We start from the raw sequence: 16,499 nt of genomic DNA, 5'->3' as shown, positions 1-16,499 counted from the left end.
GCTCAACACTTCAAGAATCAGAAATCTGATTTGGGTCAAATTATGGCGTTTCACGTTCCAATGGCGAGCCACTGCTGAATTGGGATTAGAGTTACGTATGCAAGAGCGATGTTCGTTCCAACGCATTTTGGCTGCTCTCGTAGATTGACCAACATAATATTTTCCACACGGACACTTTATTCCATAAATGATATTCTCACTATCACAAGTGCCAAATGTCCTCAGCAGAATCTTATTGCCTGTACTAGGATGGTATACGGTGTTGCCCGTGATGACTAAGTTACAATTAGTACAATGGAGACAAGGGTATGTTCCCGTGCGTTGAGTACTAGGTTCTTTCAAGGGAGGTCTTGTACGTACTAGTTCATCACGTAAATTCTTGCTTCTTTGGTAAGCAAATACCGGTAATTGATCAAACAATTTCTGTACTCTAACGTCATTCTTAAAGATGTTCCAATGTTTCTTAATGGAATTCTTTATCTTGTTGCTCTGAATGGAGAATCTTGAAACATATACAGGTGTTTGTAGTTCTCTTTTGGGTTTGGTAGTACCGGTAAGTAGTGTGTCGCGATCAAAAGTTTGTACCCTTTGGGACGCTAAATTGAGTTCTTCGTTTGTGTAGCCACGTGCTAGAAATTTGTCTTTCATAGCTAGCTGTTGAGCTAAGCATTCTGCAGGATCACTCACTATTTTTTTCACTCGTAAGAGTTGACTGTATGGTAAATTCTTCAGAAGACTAGGTTGATGAAAACTGAGACGATGTAGAAGATTGTTGCGATCGGTGGTCTTGCGAAACAAAGTGGTGTTGTAACCAGTTTCGTTTTTGACAATACTAACATCAAGGAATGTGATGCGTTCTCTAGATATCTCGCTTGTGAATTGAATACGTGGATCGATGTTGTTTAGATATTCAAAAAAGACCATGAACCTGTCGTAAGTACCTGTCCAGATTCCAAATATGTCGTCGATATAGCGTAACCATAGGTAGATGTTCTGATTCCACTCTTGCTTTTTTAGTACATGATCGGATTCAAATCTGTGCATAAAGCAATTAGCATATGATGGTGCCATGGTGGCGCCCATCGATGTTCCTGAAGTCTGTAAAAAGAACTTATTGCGATATTGAAAATATGAGTTCTCTGCAATAAATTGAAGAAGAGTCAGAATGAATTCTTTCTGTGCACGGATTGGAGGTGATTCAAGTAAGAGCCATTCAACAGATTCAATGCCTAAATCATGGGGGATGGATGTGTACAAACTCTTAACATCGATTGTAAACAAAAGATGTTCATGATTGAATATTGTGTCATTGAGTTTCTGTAAAAAGTGCGACGTGTCTCTGATGTAAGTGGAGGTTTTTTGTATCAGCGGTTGGAGGAAAAAGTCAATATAAACTCCAAGCGGTTGATTGATGCTGTCCATACCCGCGACAATAGGTCTTCCTGGTGGTTTGACTTGATCTTTATGGATTTTGGGTAATGTGTAAAAGTTCGGAATCCTTGGGTGAGTGTTATTAAGAAATTTGCGAGTGTGTTCATTTATCCAATCCAATTCAAGTGCCTTATCAAGCAGGGTTTCTAAGTTTTGTTTAATAGACACTGTAGGATCGCAGTCCAACGGTGCGTAGACGGTTCGATCTTGTAATTGTCTCATGCATTCAGCATCATAATCTGTGGTATTCATGATCACCAGTGCTCCTCCTTTATCTGCTGGACGGATAGTTATCTCTTTGTCACAATATAGGTCCCGAATAGATTTCATTTCATGTGGTTTCATGTTCTTATGTGGTGGAATTTTGTAACTGATACGTTCAAGATCCTTAGTAACCATTTTCTGAAAGATGTCTATCGATGGAACCGAGATTGGTGGTATAAAATTACTTTTAGCTCGAAATTCTTGAAAATCAGGAGTATCGGTGGTACTCTCATGTGGTTCAAGTTCCTCAAAGAATACCTTGAGTTTCAATTTTCTGATGAACTTGTAGAGTTCGATCTTGGTATTAAACAAATTTGTACTGTATGTGGGCGCAAAGCTTAGCCCTTTTTGAAGTGTGTTCACTTCAGTCTTGCTCAATACTTTGTGAGATATGTTGATGACTAGGTTTTTCTCAGTTGTAGTCGTGTTTGTGGCTTGTTTCTGTTTCCTCCTCCCCCTGCGGGTTCTTTTGGGCGCGCTCCTAAAAAAGCCGAGCTTGTGGGTATTTGGGTTGAAGGACTGGCTGGGCGATTGACGTCACCCAATAGTTGTTCTGTGTGTACATCAGAGTCCCTTTGTGCTTCTGAATCTGAGCTAGATGTGGTGTCTGTTGGATGTTTATATAATTTCTTTGAGGCTACTGGTCCGTATTTTTCCATCCATGTATATACTTCTTCGTTGATATAGTCATAGGTATCACGTTTGAATTTTTTCACCTTTTTCTGTTCTAACTCAGTTTTATAATCTTCAAGTTTTGTATTGATTTCAGTTAAGATAATATCAAATTCTTCTTTCCCTAGTGACGTCACAAGATCTTTTTCAATTTCTTGGATTTCAGAGTTCAGAGAAACCAAATTTTTAGATAGTTCCTGGATGGTTAAAAGAATCAAGTCTAGAGAACACTTGTTCAAAATAGCCTCCCATTTGCGTACAAATTCTTTACTTTCTTTACAAAGGGTAGGACGGAGTTGAATACGTAAGCCTCTTGGAATACGTTGATTCTTGAAGTAGCGTCCCAGTGTGATCGCATGGAGTTTTCGGTTGATTTCCTTGCGGATCAGATATTCTAGCTGTTTAATGCGTTTCGCCGGATCCTTGGTGGTAGTGGGATGTGTACCTATAGTCGTTTCGCTAATAAGTTCGAGAATGGCAGCTGCTTCCTCGGTCGAAAACCCTAAGGTTTCTGCACATTTCGATGATAGCCCTTCGATGTCTTCAAAGGACATGTCGTTTATGAAAAATATAAGAATCTAAAAATTGAAAATGCCGGAATGTAATCAATGTGTGCCTCCACTAGCGTGTGTCTCAAAAAAGGAGGAAAAAGGAGCAAGTGGCAAAGATAAGTGGGCACCACAGACACTAAGAAAAATTGAGTCGAAAAATGAAGATAAATTGATTAATATCCGTCCAGCAGATAAAGGAGGAGCACTGGTGATCATGAATACCACAGATTATGATGCTGAATGCATGAGACAATTACAAGATCGAACCGTCTACGCACCGTTGGACTGCGATCCTACAGTGTCTATTAAACAAAACTTAGAAACCCTGCTTGATAAGGCACTTGAATTGGATTGGATAAATGAACACACTCGCAAATTTCTTAATAACACTCACCCAAGGATTCCGAACTTTTACACATTACCCAAAATCCATAAAGATCAAGTCAAACCACCAGGAAGACCTATTGTCGCGGGTATGGACAGCATCAATCAACCGCTTGGAGTTTATGTTGACTTTTTCCTCCAACCGCTGATACAAAAAACCTCCACTTACATCAGAGACACGTCGCACTTTTTACAGAAACTCAATGACACAATATTCAATCATGAACATCTTTTGTTTACAATCGATGTTAAGAGTTTGTACACATCCATCCCCCATGATTTAGGCATTGAATCTGTTGAATGGCTCTTACTTGAATCACCTCCAATCCGTGCACAGAAAGAATTCATTCTGACTCTTCTTCAATTTATTGCAGAGAACTCATATTTTCAATATCGTAATAAGTTCTTTTTACAGACTTCAGGAACATCGATGGGCGCCACCATGGCACCATCATATGCTAATTGCTTTATGCACAGATTTGAATCCGATCATGTACTAAAAAAGCAAGAGTGGAATCAGAACATCTACCTATGGTTACGCTATATCGACGACATATTTGGAATCTGGACAGGTACTTACGACAGGTTCATGGTCTTTTTTGAATATCTAAACAACATCGATCCACGTATTCAATTCACAAGCGAGATATCTAGAGAACGCATCACATTCCTTGATGTTAGTATTGTCAAAAACGAAACTGGTTACAACACCACTTTGTTTCGCAAGACCACCGATCGCAACAATCTTCTACATCGTCTCAGTTTTCATCAACCTAGTCTTCTGAAGAATTTACCATACAGTCAACTCTTACGAGTGAAAAAAATAGTGAGTGATCCTGCAGAATGCTTAGCTCAACAGCTAGCTATGAAAGACAAATTTCTAGCACGTGGCTACACAAACGAAGAACTCAATTTAGCGTCCCAAAGGGTACAAACTTTTGATCGCGACACACTACTTACCGGTACTACCAAACCCAAAAGAGAACTACAAACACCTGTATATGTTTCAAGATTCTCCATTCAGAGCAACAAGATAAAGAATTCCATTAAGAAACATTGGAACATCTTTAAGAATGACGTTAGAGTACAGAAATTGTTTGATCAATTACCGGTATTTGCTTACCAAAGAAGCAAGAATTTACGTGATGAACTAATACGTACAAGACCTCCCTTGAAAGAACCTAGTACTCAACGCACGGGAACATACCCTTGTCTCCATTGTACTAATTGTAACTTAGTCATCACGGGCAACACCGTATACCATCCTAGTACAGGCAATAAGATTCTGCTGAGGACATTTGGCACTTGTGATAGTGAGAATATCATTTATGGAATAAAGTGTCCGTGTGGAAAATATTATGTTGGTCAATCTACGAGAGCAGCCAAAATGCGTTGGAACGAACATCGCTCTTGCATACGTAACTCTAATCCCAATTCAGCAGTGGCTCGCCATTGGAACGAGAAACGCCATAATTTGACCCAAATCAGATTTCTGATTCTTGAAGTGTTGAGCAAAGTCAATCCACATGAGGATCTGGGCCTTCGGCTTAACCAAAGAGAGACATATTGGATCGACAGATTGGGGAGCTTATATCCCAATGGCTTAAATGAAGAAATCAATTATCATTGTTATCTTTGAATTTGATGCACCTTTGTTGATTTCATGTGACACTGTATAATGTTTTTGCATGTATTATTGATGATTTTGCATGTTACATGTAATGGCTAGACTGTTAATTGACAACTAATGTGGTCCTAGACATTTGTCAGGACCAACTTTGCTAACGCCAGTATCCTTAGGCATTGATAATATCCATGTAGTGTTCTTGATCACCTAAGTCGTTAGTTTAAGATTTGCTAATTCTCTAAATTGCTTCATTTATGTCCAAGCATCATGTCAGCCTTTCCCGGACATCCGTCTGGGACCCAAGGTGACACCTCTGGTGCCACCCACTACGGCTGAGATGCATGTTTACTTTCTCTTATTTTTCCATGGGCTGCCATCTTTGGAGCCTGTGTGGTTGTATGTTTTTCTTCTACTACTATCTCTGTTTTTTATAGTATTTTTTGATAGTATTTTTTCTATGTCTATGATATTGTTGCACATTTATTTTTCTTTTATCCACTTTCCTTCTTTCATTTACCTGAGTGTTGACAATTATATTTATAGTTCCATACATGCCCATATATCTCTAATGCAGTCTCGCTTATATGTACGTGCCACATCACGCTGCTCGCCCGATGCAATGCTGTCACGTGGGTATTTTTAGCAGCGTTACAATTAGCAACGTTTGCTTACAGCGATGCAGAACGGCGTTTTCTTAGCCGATACAGACCCTGATTATCCTCCAGGTAACCATTGTAGATGTTCCTTTGTAACTATAGCACCACTACGCTCCCGAAACTCCTCTTAATGCACACTTTTGTTTCCGATAGGTTTATTGATCTGTCTGTACTCTGCACGCTGCCGTTACTGACAGCAGACCACACATCTGCTTTTTGACTGTGGATTCTCGTCTCTACGAGGCCAAACACGTCTCGTGAGTCCTTTTACATTATTTTCCCTTCGTTTACCTGGTCATATTATCCATGCTACTTTCAGTTATTTATTCTTTATTTTTTTCATTTTTTCATTACATATTCCATCCTGAACCCACATCGTGTTTTTGGTATGTGATTTTCAATTTTTACCTTGTCTTTTTTTATATATTGTGTTATTTCTCACGTGTTGCGTTATATATTTGTATTCTATGTAATTAGATTAGACTCACCCTGATGAAGGAGCTATAAGCTCCGAAATGCATTGGTAAAAGAAGTCTATTTAAAATATGAGATGTGACAGCTGAATCCTCACTAAGACATTATTAGTGATTTTCCTCCTTGATTTGAATCCATGTTTTTGATAAACATATTACCGTCACTTCTACTTTGAATTCAGTGTTTTTCTATTGAACTCATACATAAGAAGAAAAGAATTTACATCTCCATTGTTGGAATCCATGTTTAAATTATATCACCCATTTGGGGTTTGTACAGAGAGCGGCTGTTGGACTAGATTTTTTTATCTAGTCCTTTTTGGTTTTTTGGTTCAAGAGTCAGGGTGTCTCCAGACTTATTGCAGCCAGCTCCTGTAAGCATCTATTTGAGCGTCAATTTATCTTCATTTTTCGACTCAATTTTTCTTAGTGTCTGTGGTGCCCACTTATCTTTGCCACTTGCTCCTTTTTCCTCCTTTTTTGAGACACACGCTAGTGGAGGCACACATTGATTACATTCCGGCATTTTCAATTTTTAGATTCTTATATTTTTCATAAACGACATGTCCTTTGAAGACATCGAAGGGCTATCATCGAAATGTGCAGAAACCTTAGGGTTTTCGACCGAGGAAGCAGCTGCCATTCTCGAACTTATTAGCGAAACGACTATAGGTACACATCCCACTACCACCAAGGATCCGGCGAAACGCATTAAACAGCTAGAATATCGGATCCGCAAGGAAATCAACCGAAAACTCCATGCGATCACACTGGGACGCTACTTCAAGAATCAACGTATTCCAAGAGGCTTACGTATTCAACTCCGTCCTACCCTTTGTAAAGAAAGTAAAGAATTTGTACGCAAATGGGAGGCTATTTTGAACAAGTGTTCTCTAGACTTGATTCTTTTAACCATCCAGGAACTATCTAAAAATGTGGTTTCTCTGAACTCTGAAATCCAAGAAATTGAAAAAGATCTTGTGACGTCACTAGGGAAAGAAGAATTTGATATTATCTTAACTGAAATCAATACAAAACTTGAAGATTATAAAACTGAGTTAGAACAGAAAAAGGTGAAAAAATTCAAACGTGATACCTATGACTATATCAACGAAGAAGTATATACATGGATGGAAAAATACGGACCAGTAGCCTCAAAGAAATTATATAAACATCCAACAGACACCACATCTAGCTCAGATTCAGAAGCACAAAGGGACTCTGATGTACACACAGAACAACTATTGGGTGACGTCAATCGCCCAGCCAGTCCTTCAACCCAAATACCCACAAGCTCGGCTTTTTTAGGAGCGCGCCCAAAAGAACCCGCAGGGGGAGGAGGAAACAGAAACAAGCCACAAACACGACTACAACTGAGAAAAACCTAGTCATCAACATATCTCACAAAGTATTGAGCAAGACTGAAGTGAACACACTTCAAAAAGGGCTAAGCTTTGTGCCCACATACAGTACAAATGTGTTTAATACCAAGATCGAACTCTACAAGTTCATCAGAAAATTGAAACTCAAGGTATTCTTTGAGGAACTTGAACCACATGAGAGTACCACCGATACTCCTGATTTTCAAGAATTTCGAGCTAAAAGTAATTTTATACCACCAATCTCGGTTCCATCGATAGACATCTTTCAGAAAATGGTTACTAAGGATCTTGAACGTATCAGTTACAAAATTCCACCACATAAGAACATGAAACCACATGAAATGAAATCTATTCGGGACCTATATTGTGACAAAGAGATAACTATCCGTCCAGCAGATAAAGGAGGAGCACTGGTGATCATGAATACCACAGATTATGATGCTGAATGCATGAGACAATTACAAGATCGAACCGTCTACGCACCGTTGGACTGCGATCCTACAGTGTCTATTAAACAAAACTTAGAAACCCTGCTTGATAAGGCACTTGAATTGGATTGGATAAATGAACACACTCGCAAATTTCTTAATAACACTCACCCAAGGATTCCGAACTTTTACACATTACCCAAAATCCATAAAGATCAAGTCAAACCACCAGGAAGACCTATTGTCGCGGGTATGGACAGCATCAATCAACCGCTTGGAGTTTATATTGACTTTTTCCTCCAACCGCTGATACAAAAAACCTCCACTTACATCAGAGACACGTCGCACTTTTTACAGAAACTCAATGACACAATATTCAATCATGAACATCTTTTGTTTACAATCGATGTTAAGAGTTTGTACACATCCATCCCCCATGATTTAGGCATTGAATCTGTTGAATGGCTCTTACTTGAATCACCTCCAATCCGTGCACAGAAAGAATTCATTCTGACTCTTCTTCAATTTATTGCAGAGAACTCATATTTTCAATATCGCAATAAGTTCTTTTTACAGACTTCAGGAACATCGATGGGCGCCACCATGGCAACATCATATGCTAATTGCTTTATGCACAGATTTGAATCCGATCATGTACTAAAAAAGCAAGAGTGGAATCAGAACATCTACCTATGGTTACGCTATATCGACGACATATTTGGAATCTGGACAGGTACTTACGACAGGTTCATGGTCTTTTTTGAATATCTAAACAACATCGATCCACGTATTCAATTCACAAGCGAGATATCTAGAGAACGCATCACATTCCTTGATGTTAGTATTGTCAAAAACGAAACTGGTTACAACACCACTTTGTTTCGCAAGACCACCGATCGCAACAATCTTCTACATCGTCTCAGTTTTCATCAACCTAGTCTTCTGAAAAATTTACCATACAGTCAACTCTTACGAGTGAAAAAAATAGTGAGTGATCCTGCAGAATGCTTAGCTCAACAGCTAGCTATGAAAGACAAATTTCTAGCACGTGGCTACACAAACGAAGAACTCAATTTAGCGTCCCAAAGGGTACAAACTTTTGATCGCGACACACTACTTACCGGTACTACCAAACCCAAAAGAGAACTACAAACACCTGTATATGTTTCAAGATTCTCCATTCAGAGCAACAAGATAAAGAATTCCATTAAGAAACATTGGAACATCTTTAAGAATGACGTTAGAGTACAGAAATTGTTTGATCAATTACCGGTATTTGCTTACCAAAGAAGCAAGAATTTACGTGATGAACTAGTACGTACAAGACCTCCCTTGAAAGAACCTAGTACTCAACGCACGGGAACATACCCTTGTCTCCATTGTACTAATTGTAACTTAGTCATCACGGGCAACACCGTATACCATCCTAGTACAGGCAATAAGATTCTGCTGAGGACATTTGGCACTTGTGATAGTGAGAATATCATTTATGGAATAAAGTGTCCGTGTGGAAAATATTATGTTGGTCAATCTACGAGAGCAGCCAAAATGCGTTGGAACGAACATCGCTCTTGCATACGTAACTCTAATCCCAATTCAGCAGTGGCTCGCCATTGGAACGAGAAACGCCATAATTTGACCCAAATCAGATTTCTGATTCTTGAAGTGTTGAGCAAAGTCAATCCACATGAGGATCTGGGCCTTCGGCTTAACCAAAGAGAGACATATTGGATCGACAGATTGGGGAGCTTATATCCCAATGGCTTAAATGAAGAAATCAATTATCATTGTTATCTTTGAATTTGATGCACCTTTGTTGATTTCATGTGACACTGTATAATGTTTTTGCATGTATTATTGATGATTTTGCATGTTACATGTAATGGCTAGACTGTTAATTGACAACTAATGTGGTCCTAGACATTTGTCAGGACCAACTTTGCTAACGCCAGTATCCTTAGGCATTGATAATATCCATGTAGTGTTCTTGATCACCTAAGTCGTTAGTTTAAGATTTGCTAATTCTCTAAATTGCTTCATTTATGTCCAAGCATCATGTCAGCCTTTCCCGGACATCCGTCTGGGACCCAAGGTGACACCTCTGGTGCCACCCACTACGGCTGAGATGCATGTTTACTTTCTCTTATTTTTCCATGGGCTGCCATCTTTGGAGCCTGTGTGGTTGTATGTTTTTCTTCTACTACTATCTCTGTTTTTTATAGTATTTTTTGATAGTATTTTTTCTATGTCTATGATATTGTTGCACATTTATTTTTCTTTTATCCACTTTCCTTCTTTCATTTACCTGAGTGTTGACAATTATATTTATAGTTCCATACATGCCCATATATCTCTAATGCAGTCTCGCTTATATGTACGTGCCACATCACGCTGCTCGCCCGATGCAATGCTGTCACGTGGGTATTTTTAGCAGCGTTACCATTAGCAACGTTTGCTTACAGCGATGCAGAACGGCGTTTTCTTAGCCGATACAGACCCTGATTATCCTCCAGGTAACCATTGTAGATGTTCCTTTGTAACTATAGCACCACTACGCTCCCGAAACTCCTCTTAATGCACACTTTTGTTTCCGATAGGTTTATTGATCTGTCTGTACTCTGCACGCTGCCGTTACTGACAGCAGACCACACATCTGCTTTTTGACTGTGGATTCTCGTCTCTACGAGGCCAAACACGTCTCGTGAGTCCTTTTACATTATTTTCCCTTCGTTTACCTGGTCATATTATCCATGCTACTTTCAGTTATTTATTCTTTATTTTTTTCATTTTTTCATTACATATTCCATCCTGAACCCACATCGTGTCTTTGGTATGTGATTTTCAATTTTTACCTTGTCTTTTTTTATATATTGTGTTATTTCTCACGTGTTGCGTTATATATTTGTATTCTATGTAATTAGATTAGACTCACCCTGATGAAGGAGCTATAAGCTCCGAAATGCATTGGTAAAAGAAGTCTATTTAAAATATGAGATGTGACAGCTGAATCCTCACTAAGACATTATTAGTGATTTTCCTCCTTGATTTGAATCCATGTTTTTGATAAACATATTACCGTCACTTCTACTTTGAATTCAATGTTTTTCTATTGAACTCATACATAAGAAGAAAAGAATTTACATCTCCATTGTTGGAATCCATGTTTAAATTATATCACCCATTTGGGGTTTGTACAGAGAGCGGCTGTTGGACTAGATTTTTTTATCTAGTCCTTTTTGGGTTTTTTTTTTTTTTTTTTTTTTTTTATAGAGACATAACCTACTGAAAGACTTTGAACAAGTGTTATTTAGTGCATGCATTATCGAGAATATGTTATGTTAGCTTAGATAGATAGTGACCACCCTGCTTCACAGCGACCAGACCTTCACCCATTCGGAGCACAGATGTCTGACGTCCATCCTTGAATGGAGACACACTTGATTCATTTAAAATATCAAAACAACCGTTGTTAAAATATATGTGGTGTTTTATTTTGTATCTTATTTTCATGACACAAAAATACAAGACTTTAAAGATTATACAGGTCAGGTTGCAGCACAGCGAGAGAAAATCCCCTGTACTGACCGCTGTCACTCGGGAACGTTTCTCTAATGGCACGAACGGCACAGGCGGGTATCACTCTTCGAACGCGGTGTCCAAGCCTCCCGTGGAGCCACCATGTAAAGGAACGATAGGCCACCAGCCTGTGCCACCTGCGAAAAGGAATGAAGCAAACTGTTTTTAAATGACCAAGATAGGTTTAATAAACGTTTGTTGTCAATGACAATTCTTGTAACTAATGGCATTCTACACGTACAAATGCTATCTAGACAATGCACACTATTGAACGACTTACATGCGTTACAATGATATGTAGATGTAATTTTGGATATTGTAGAAGAACATGAAATAGGAGTGGCATGACAAGCAGAGTATACTTACTCGTTACTCGGATTACGAGGACAAACAGTTGCGTGAAGTTCGTGCATAAGCACCATCATTATTCTCAACACGGCCCGTGTGAGGCAGGCTGCCCTGAAGTCTGGCAGCTCGGTGATGCATTGCGGTCGTGGCTCGCCATCCGAAATGTAGGCCAGGCATCCCGAGTTTTCTCGGCAGCAGCAGTTCTCGTCCTCAGTTGGCATTAGCTCGCACCGATTGCATGTGCACCAGGTGGAGACGCCGTCCATTCGACTAGGCCCAGGCTCTTGGCAGTCCTGCCAACTGCCGTCCGAATCCCCATCGTTTTTGCGTGCTTCCCTTTCCAGTAGTTCCTCCTCGGTATACTCGGGCTCGTACATGTAGGGCATTATTGTAGCCATTGTGTGTTAAACAAACTAAAATAATTTATAGCTTATAGCGGTGGTACTCGTATCTGTTCACACGGGCTACAGGCGGCGAAGGTAGCTGACCAGAGCACTGAAATGAGTCACAGAATATTCAAAGTAACACAGAGAGAGGAATGGAATCGAAAATCTGCTGCTGTGTGTTGTGAAACGGTCTGTTTATACTTATTGAGGAAAGAGGCGTCCTGCCATTTCCATGGCGACACGTCATTAGCTGAAGCGCAGCGAATGTTGACACGAGACGTGCTTTGGCGTTGGGAAATGGGCGGTACGAGTCTGCTGATGACAGGCTCAAGGGCGGGGGAATTGATTTAGTGCCGCAAAAGCAGGTCAGCCAGGGCGATCGGGGAAAAGATAGGATTATCAGAAAATGGCGGCTCCCTGGTGCTTGTTTTCGCGTGCGTTTAATGGACGAAAACTCGGGTAAGGTCCATAGGAAAGTTTTCTAAAATCGAGCCACTTAGGCTTAAAAAAACATGGCCGATCCGTAGGGACAATAACATTTTTTACTAGACCATGCCTTTAAACCTGCAGATCCTCTGTAGACTAGGCATATAGTAAACATCAACCCTATTGTGACCCGAATGACTTGCGGACACCCAAGTCCCATTCAACTGGATTTTTAGCTATTGATGTACCACTGTCCTTATTGATTATTCCTTAATCCGCTTCTCCCAGAGAGTCCATAATGGCCTGCACCCTCTGGTCCACCACACAGCAAGCAAGGTACAGCAACATTTAGATTAAAACCCAGGTAGGGCCCTTTGCCTTTATTATCAACAAATAATTCACAATGTAAAGGCCTGCGAGCAACATGTATATTGCCACGGCCAGTACTCTCACCTATGTCTAGCCCTCTGCCCACCCATCTCAGTAGCAAAAGAAGAATCCATGTACATGACGTGCCCATCATAATGCCAACATGCTTCTGCCATCCCTGGTATTCCCATGTATATGAAGTGCCCATCATGATGCCAACATGCTTCTGCCATCGCCTGCATTGCTTCAGAAAGGCTCCTTTCCGGCAGCACCAAGTTGGGAGAGCAGCTTCTGCCACTTGCCAATATGGACAGGGTCTGGAGATTAACACACATAGCAGGACTTATCCTTATAATGCTGATGCACCTTGGTCCCCATGTCTACAGTAGCTGGCACCAAATATAAAGCCGTTGCTTTTACATGAACTATACATATTCACTTACAAACCGGATGCAACCTTCTACCCTATTCCAATGGCCCAGCGGCTAATTGCACATAACGTCATCCCCGGAGCACACTGCATGCCTCCCAATGGCTCCCAAAAGTTGTCGAACTCTCGTTGGGTTCCGTACCACTCTGCTGCTCCCCAGCTGGACTGGCAGGTGGAAATACTGAGGTGATAACAGGCCCTGATCTGTGTGCTCCCCCAGCCCAGGGACCCCACCCATCCCCTCCAGTACAATGTAGGTCCACCTTTTTGCTGCTTTCAGGCTCCTTTGAAAGTTTCTCTGTTAAACGAGTCTGTGACACTTGTAGTGCCCTATCCCATTAGGCCCTCCTCCTACCCCTGTCGGTTTCACTGAAAAAAACCTTAGCTTGTCTGTATTCCATTTTATTTGGTTTTTGGGATTTAGGACATCTTTTTTAATGCAGCACAGTCTTCAGGGTGCTTATTGCGAGCAGGATATGACTATGTATTATGTATTCATATTTAAAACTTCAAACGCATGTCCTAACTTCAAAAGGAAATGAGGTGCTGCACAAGATACAATGGGTTTCATTACAAGTTTGGAGGTCCAGAAATAAAGGTGCCAGTAGCAATTTACCGGCACCCTTTCCGGACCGCCAAACTAAGAGTCTGCCAGTAGGAGTACAGACTCCCGTCAGGCCTGACCTAACTGTGCGGTGCTTCAGGTTTCCTATTCCCATGGAAACCTATGGGACTCCATGGGAATGGGAAATAACTGTTCCTCCACCTATGGTATCCCAGTGGCACCGGGATGTCAGGCAGTGGAAACAGTGTTACGGGGTCGGCGGTAGCCCACCGCCTACCAGCAGGGTTTACCGCCGACCCCATAATGAGGCCCAATGTCGCAGTTCCCCCTTTCAAAATGACTACAATTGGAGGGAACAGCTTCCCGGTCAAAGCTGCTCAATTGTGGAACTCCCTCCTGCCGACCTTAAAACTTGAGCAAAATCGGCCACCAGAGGGTGCACGGATGAGCAGCACCTCCATGTGAGCTCCGGACCCATGGGCCCCGAAAGCGACCTGAGCCCCCGCTTCTGACGCCCCGCGCATAATACTGTCACCCCCAGCAACGTGAACTGGTCCTCCACTAGTCGGTCGAAACTCTGGCGAAAAACGGTGTCCCCAGCCAATAGAAAAGGCCCGCAGCAGTCAAGGATCCGGCGAGGCCAGGACGAATCCCGAGGAACCCAGCCACTCGCAGAGACCGCAGGCCTCACTGAGGTTTTTCCAGGCACTCTCCGCCCCACGGCCCGTGGTACGGACTCGGGCACAGCTGGTCGAGGAGGCGCAAGGAGCTCTGAGCACACTCCCTGTGTAGCCGCTCGAGCGGCGCTGAAGCCCGACACCCAACTAGGAGAGACGGCACGGTGAACCGGGTATGTGCCCCCCCGCTACCCTCTTGGAACATTAAGTGGCCCTGACTCAACACTGCGGCCTCGCCTCCCCCCCAAAGTGCCTGCCGGAGCCCTGTCTGCAGAGGTGGGGCCTCTGACACTTTCCGCTTCCGCCTGAGGACGCAGCTGCGGGCAGGGCGCGACTCGAGCAGAGCCTCGTCCACTCGCCGCTCGGCCCATACAGGAGGGGCGCCACCACGGGGTAATTCCCTCTCCCCATTGTCCCAAAGAGGCCCGGAGTGCCTGGGAGAACAGTGACTTGTGGGCCAAAGAGGAGAAGCCCCGATCTTCGTGCAGTGGCCCAAGTACCTATTCATAACCCGGACACAGACTACAGTGATCGCCCTCCTGACATAAGTCGCCCCACGGCACACTGGGTGCTGCACCTCAGGTGACGGAACTTCCTGTCCCCCAGTATCACAACAAGGGGGCTCACACCCACGCCACCCCACCAGGAGGCAATGACGAGAGAACAGCAACTGATACTCTCCTGGCTCCCATATAAGGGGGCTATCAGGCAGGGGCACCACATGTTAGACCCAGCCCTCTTTCACCTGATCACACCACCATGATTTTACGGCCTGTAATCCTGCATACGAGTCCGCAGAAACGTTCCACGTGCCTCCTTTGGACACATTAATGTGAACGTCGCCACATAACGTGAGGAGCTGACCGCGGAACAGAGGACAACGCGGTGGGTTGGGCCCCCCTGTGTGGGGCGTGTGCCTTCCTCCGTGTGTCACCCAGTCCACAACCTCTTTAAGAGCCATAAGACCAGCCCATTCCGACTCCTCCAGAGCCCACCAACGAGACTGATCCATGCACTAGACCCCTCCTGAAGATACAGCAGTCTCAGGGCTGGAAGCCGACGTAAGCGGAGGGTACAGCCCCTGGTCCCAGGGCGTGTGCCTCCTCCCACCACTACGCTCCCAACACTCTGAACTCCTAGGTGCGGTGCTCCACTACGCACTCCAGGATCTCTACATCATGCCTGTCAGAGGGTAGGGCCCCCACTCCAGGGGCGTGTGCCTCCTCGCACCCAAGCACCATATGAGCACCCAAAGCAAGTTGGCCAGGTACGCATACACCCCGCCGCACTTGTAACCGGACACAAACACTGCAATGTCAACAGAAACAAAAGAGATGGGAGCGGCAGCCATGAAGGGAGACATTGCCACCCTCCTGAGTGAAATCCGTAACATGGGCGCTAATCTCGGCTTAAAAATTGACAAGACGACCTAGAGAGTAGACAATATAGAAGAGAAACTGGAGGGGTTTGAAAACAATCAAGCTTCAATAGATACACTAGAAACTCAGCTAGACCTCAGAATGCGCAATATAGAGAAGAGGGAGGATGAAATTCGTCTGAAAATTGACGATTTAGAAAATAGAGAAAGAAGAAATAATCTACGGTTTTTCGGTATTCCGGAACGTGAAGGGGAAACAGAGGAGGACCTCAAGCAAACTGTGAATGACATCATCAGAATCCTAGCTGCAGACGAGAACATCGATGAACCAGCAATAGAGAGAATACACAGAGCTGGAGGTCCCCTGGGTGGTCCGAGATCCGTCCTTGCCAGATTTCATAAATACCAAGATAGGGTCAGAATACTCGTGAAGGCCAGGTCCTGTGATGCTCTCACCCTCGGGGGAGCCCAGATAA

This window comes from Ambystoma mexicanum, chromosome 2q (assembly GCF_040938575.1).
Source record: "Ambystoma mexicanum isolate Mex_15411 chromosome 2q, UKY_AmexF1_1, whole genome shotgun sequence".
In the NCBI taxonomy this organism is placed as follows: Eukaryota; Metazoa; Chordata; class Amphibia; order Caudata; family Ambystomatidae; genus Ambystoma; species Ambystoma mexicanum.
The sequence above is the reverse complement of the archived record's forward strand: the minus strand, read 5'-3'. Positions refer to the sequence as shown.